Source organism: Ambystoma mexicanum, chromosome 3q, assembly GCF_040938575.1.
Source record: "Ambystoma mexicanum isolate Mex_15411 chromosome 3q, UKY_AmexF1_1, whole genome shotgun sequence".
NCBI lineage: Eukaryota > Metazoa > Chordata > Amphibia > Caudata > Ambystomatidae > Ambystoma > Ambystoma mexicanum.
The window spans coordinates 1140028624-1140033623 of record NC_090926.1 but is presented as its reverse complement, the minus strand read 5'-3'; the positions used below and the strand labels follow the sequence as shown (position 1 = coordinate 1140033623).

Sequence of the window (5000 nt, the reverse complement as noted above, 5' to 3'; positions counted from 1 at the left end):
TTGAATGCATTTTCAAGGGTCATGGGAGGGCCAAAAGAGAACGGTGCAGAGCGGCATAAAGTAAGGGGCGGAGGAGACAGTGTGTGTGGCTAAAGTGTTAAGTTTATAGTAGAAACATGTTTGCTCAGGAGTAGTCGTGGCCGAGTGGTTAAGGCGATGGACTAGAAATCCATTGGGGTTTCCCCGCGCAGGTTCAAATCCTCTCGACTACGGCGCAGCGCCCGCTTTTATTATTTACTCTTTTCTGGTTTGGAAAACAATTTTAAAATAGCAGTATAATACAATTACTAAAGGAGGCTGTGGCGCACTTGAGCTATTCAAGCAAGATCCTAGGAGTAAAAGCGGCTTCATCCTTTTGAACAACGCAGAGAAACTGGTACGTTTTGACAGTTTTGGTTTTGCAATCTCAAACGTATATGTACATTTAAAAGAAACTTGTGAGGAGAAAGAACGGTGCATGATGAGAGAAAAGGGTGGAAAGTACAGGACAAGATCTAGAGGCAAGGCGGTAGAGAGTAAGGACTCTATTGTGTAAGCACAGCACGATCTTTCGAGTGAGAGTTTTACTCTCATGGGTAGTCGTGGCCGAGTGGTTAAGGCGATGGACTCGAAATCCATTGGGGTCTCCCCGCGCAGGTTCGAACCCTGCCGACTACGTCTCGGTTTGAACTGAGCTGCAATTTTGCAATTTGCTCGGAAATGTCCCCAAAACAAGATGTAAACAAGCATGTTGATTATAGGATGGACGATAAAGCAGACATTGGGAAGACTCCCATCCAGGACTCTCTGACTGTTAGGGGTGGGGGCCACGATTATATTTCCACCATGACACTAGTTGCCGCTAGAGCCATCGACGCCTGGCATCGCCTCCGTCTGTAAGAAGCCCATCCTGCGCTTTTCCTTGCCTGCATCTTTACAGCAGATATTGGGAGGGGTCCATGTGGATACAGAGGATGGAGCAACTGGCACGCAAGCTATCTGCCGAGCCTTTTTTGTGTGTCAGCACAAGGGTTCTCGTGTCACTTCTAGACCTTCCTTGGCAGATGCATTCAGGAGAGGCCCCCTACCTGCGACCCAGTGAAAGTACAGTCTTTTGCTGCCCTGTGCAAGCCAGGGGACTGAAGGCGCAGCTTTCTGCCACAACAGCAGAGAGCAGAGGAAGGGCGCCCAGGAGGACCGTCAGAGGGTGGTGAGGCCCCTGTCCTCTCGGCCCCGATCGGCCAAGACCTCTCTATTTGGGCAGAAGGGACCCATTCTGCGGTCCTCTGAGGCTTAGGGCCACATGCCCAGAAGGCCCACCACCCAAATCTTTGCCATATGGCTTAGACTAACTACCGGACCACTCGTGCGGCCATTTATTCCTCTGGAGCCTGTCAAAATGGCTTGCCGAAATTGGCTCCCAGGAGGCATCTGCAACTCGATTTGCATAGAGACAGCCCCTGCCCAGGCATGCTTCCAAACAGGACACTGTTAACAGTTTCAATTTGGAGCTGGCATAAGCCAGTGCAACCTAGTGAAGGTGAGGCTCTGCTGCCTGGCCGCTTGCTAGGTTTATTAGCACAGATCTGTCCCTGGCACTTAGTCCGAGCTTGGCAGGGAGGGGATATGGCATTTAGGGAACTTGGGCCAGACCATAGAGATTCTGACTTTTGAATGCATTTTCAAGGGTCATGGGAGGGCCAAAAGGGAACGGTGCAGAGCGGCATAAAGTAAGGGGCGGAGGAGACATTGTGTGTGGCTAAAGTGTTAAGTTTATAGTAGAAACAGGTTTGCTCAGGAGTAGTCGTGGCCGAGTGGTTAAGGCGATGGACTAGAAATCCATTGGGGTTTCCCCGCGCAGGTTCAAATCCTGCCGACTACGGTGCAGAGCTTGCTTTTATTATTTACTCTTTTCTGGTGTGGAAAACAATCTTAAAATAGCAGTATAATACAATTACTAAAGGAGGCTGCGGCGCACTTGAGCTATTCAAGCAAGATCCTAGGAGTAAAAGCGGCTTCATCCTTTTGAACAACGCAGAGAAACTGGTACGTTTTGACAGTTTTCGTTTTGCAATTTCAAACGTATATGTACATTTAAAAGAAACTTGTGAGGAGAAAGAACGGTGCATGATGAGAGAAAAGGGTGGAAAGTACAGGACAAGATCTAGAGGCAAGGCGGTAGAGACTAAGGACTCTTCTGTGTAAGCGCAGCACGATCTTTCGAGTGAGAGTTTTACTCTCATGGGTAGTCGTGGCCGAGTGGGTAAGGCGATGGACTCGAAATCCATTGGGGTCTCCCCGCGCAGGTTCAAACCCTGCCGATTACGTCTCGGTTTGAACTGAGCTGCAATTTTGCAATTTGCTCGGAAATGTCCCCAAAACAAGATGTAAACATGCATGTTGATTATAGGATGGACGATAAAGCAGACATTGGGAAGACTCCCATCCAGGACTCTCTGACTGTTAGGGGTGGGGGCCACGATTATATTTCCACCCTGACACTAGTTGCCGCTAGAGCCATCGACGCCTGGCATCGCCTCCGTCTGTAAGAAGCCCATCCTGCGCTTTTCCTTGCCTGCATCTTTACAGCAGATATTGGGAGGGGTCCATGTGGATACAGAGGATGGAGCAACTGGCATGCAAGCTATCTGCCGAGCCTTTTTTGTGCTGGTTCTCGTGTCACTTCTAGACCTTCCTTGGCAGATGCATTCAGGAGAGGCCCCCTACCTGCGACACAGTGAAAGTACAGTCTTTTGCTGCCCTGTGCAAGCCAGGGGACTGAAGGAACAGCTTTCTGCCACAACAGCAGAGAGCAGAGGAAGGGCGCCCAGGAGAACCGTCAGAGGGTGGTGAGGCCACTGTCCTCTCGGCCCCGATCGGCCAAGACCTCTCTATATGGGCAGAAGGGACCCATTCTGCGGTCCTCTGAGACTTAGGGCCACATGCCCAGAAGGCCCACCACCCAAATCTTTGCCATATGGCTTAGACTAACTACCGGACCACTTGTGCGGCCATTTATTCCTCTGGAGCCTGTCAAAATGGCCTGCCGAAATTGGCTCCCAGGAGGCCTCTGCAACTCGATTTGCATAGAGACAGCCCCTGCCCAGGCATGCTTCCAAACAGGAGACTGTTAACAGTTTCAATTTGGAGCTGGCCGAAGCCAGTGCAACCTAGTGAAGGTGAGGCTCTGCTGCCTGGCCGCTTGCTAGGTTTATTAGCACAGATCTGTCCCTGGCACTTAGTCCGAGCTTGGCACGGAGGGGATATGGCATTTAAGGAACTTGGGCCAGACCATAGAGATTCTGACTTTTGAATGCATTTTCAAGGGTCATGGGAGGGCCAAAAGAGAACGGTGCAGAGCGGCATAAAGTAAGGGGCGGAGGAGACAGTGTGTGTGGCTAAAGTGTTAAGTTTATAGTAGAAACATGTTTGCTCAGGAGTAGTCGTGGCCGAGTGGTTAAGGCGATGGACTAGAAATCCATTGGGGTTTCCCAGCGCAGGTTCAAATCCTCTCGACTACGGCGCAGCGCCCGCTTTTATTATTTACTCTTTTCTGGTTTGGAAAACAATTTTAAAATAGCAGTATAATACAATTACTAAAGGAGGCTGTGGCGCACTTGAGCTATTCAAGCAAGATCCTAGGAGTAAAAGCGGCTTCATCCTTTTGAACAACGCAGAGAAACTGGTACGTTTTGACAGTTTTGGTTTTGCAATCTCAAACGTATATGTACATTTAAAAGAAACTTGTGAGGAGAAAGAACGGTGCATGATGAGAGAAAAGGGTGGAAAGTACAGGACAAGATCTAGAGGCAAGGCGGTAGAGAGTAAGGACTCTATTGTGTAAGCACAGCACGATCTTTCGAGTGAGAGTTTTACTCTCATGGGTAGTCGTGGCCGAGTGGTTAAGGCGATGGACTCGAAATCCATTGGGGTCTCCCCGCGCAGGTTCGAACCCTGCCGACTACGTCTCGGTTTGAACTGAGCTGCAATTTTGCAATTTGCTCGGAAATGTCCCCAAAACAAGATGTAAACAAGCATGTTGATTATAGGATGGACGATAAAGCAGACATTGGGAAGACTCCCATCCAGGACTCTCTGACTGTTAGGGGTGGGGGCCACGATTATATTTCCACCATGACACTAGTTGCCGCTAGAGCCATCGACGCCTGGCATCGCCTCCGTCTGTAAGAAGCCCATCCTGCGCTTTTCCTTGCCTGCATCTTTACAGCAGATATTGGGAGGGGTCCATGTGGATACAGAGGATGGAGCAACTGGCACGCAAGCTATCTGCCGAGCCTTTTTTGTGTGTCAGCACAAGGGTTCTCGTGTCACTTCTAGACCTTCCTTGGCAGATGCATTCAGGAGAGGCCCCCTACCTGCGACCCAGTGAAAGTACAGTCTTTTGCTGCCCTGTGCAAGCCAGGGGACTGAAGGCGCAGCTTTCTGCCACAACAGCAGAGAGCAGAGGAAGGGCGCCCAGGAGGACCGTCAGAGGGTGGTGAGGCCCCTGTCCTCTCGGCCCCGATCGGCCAAGACCTCTCTATTTGGGCAGAAGGGACCCATTCTGCGGTCCTCTGAGGCTTAGGGCCACATGCCCAGAAGGCCCACCACCCAAATCTTTGCCATATGGCTTAGACTAACTACCGGACCACTCGTGCGGCCATTTATTCCTCTGGAGCCTGTCAAAATGGCTTGCCGAAATTGGCTCCCAGGAGGCATCTGCAACTCGATTTGCATAGAGACAGCCCCTGCCCAGGCATGCTTCCAAACAGGACACTGTTAACAGTTTCAATTTGGAGCTGGCATAAGCCAGTGCAACCTAGTGAAGGTGAGGCTCTGCTGCCTGGCCGCTTGCTAGGTTTATTAGCACAGATCTGTCCCTGGCACTTAGTCCGAGCTTGGCAGGGAGGGGATATGGCATTTAGGGAACTTGGGCCAGACCATAGAGATTCTGACTTTTGAATGCATTTTCAAGGGTCATGGGAGGGCCAAAAGGGAACGGTGCAGAGCGGCATAAAGTA

General features: G+C 50.5%; 4 non-coding genes across 4 annotated transcripts; all 4 read left to right on the top strand.

Annotated features, from left to right (window-relative positions):
* The first annotated feature begins 575 nt into the window (after positions 1 to 575).
* TRNAS-CGA (transfer RNA serine (anticodon CGA)) lies at positions 576 to 657 on the top strand. Its single transcript has one exon. It is a non-coding gene; the product is annotated as a tRNA-Ser (tRNA).
* Positions 658 to 1779: 1122 nt separating this feature from the next.
* Positions 1780 to 1861, top strand: TRNAS-AGA (transfer RNA serine (anticodon AGA)). Its single transcript has one exon. It is a non-coding gene; the product is annotated as a tRNA-Ser (tRNA).
* Positions 1862 to 2224: 363 nt separating this feature from the next.
* Positions 2225 to 2306, top strand: TRNAS-CGA (transfer RNA serine (anticodon CGA)). Its single transcript has one exon. It is a non-coding gene; the product is annotated as a tRNA-Ser (tRNA).
* Positions 2307 to 3863: 1557 nt separating this feature from the next.
* On the top strand, positions 3864 to 3945 carry TRNAS-CGA (transfer RNA serine (anticodon CGA)). The gene has a single exon. It is a non-coding gene; the product is annotated as a tRNA-Ser (tRNA).
* Positions 3946 to 5000: the final 1055 nt, after the last annotated feature.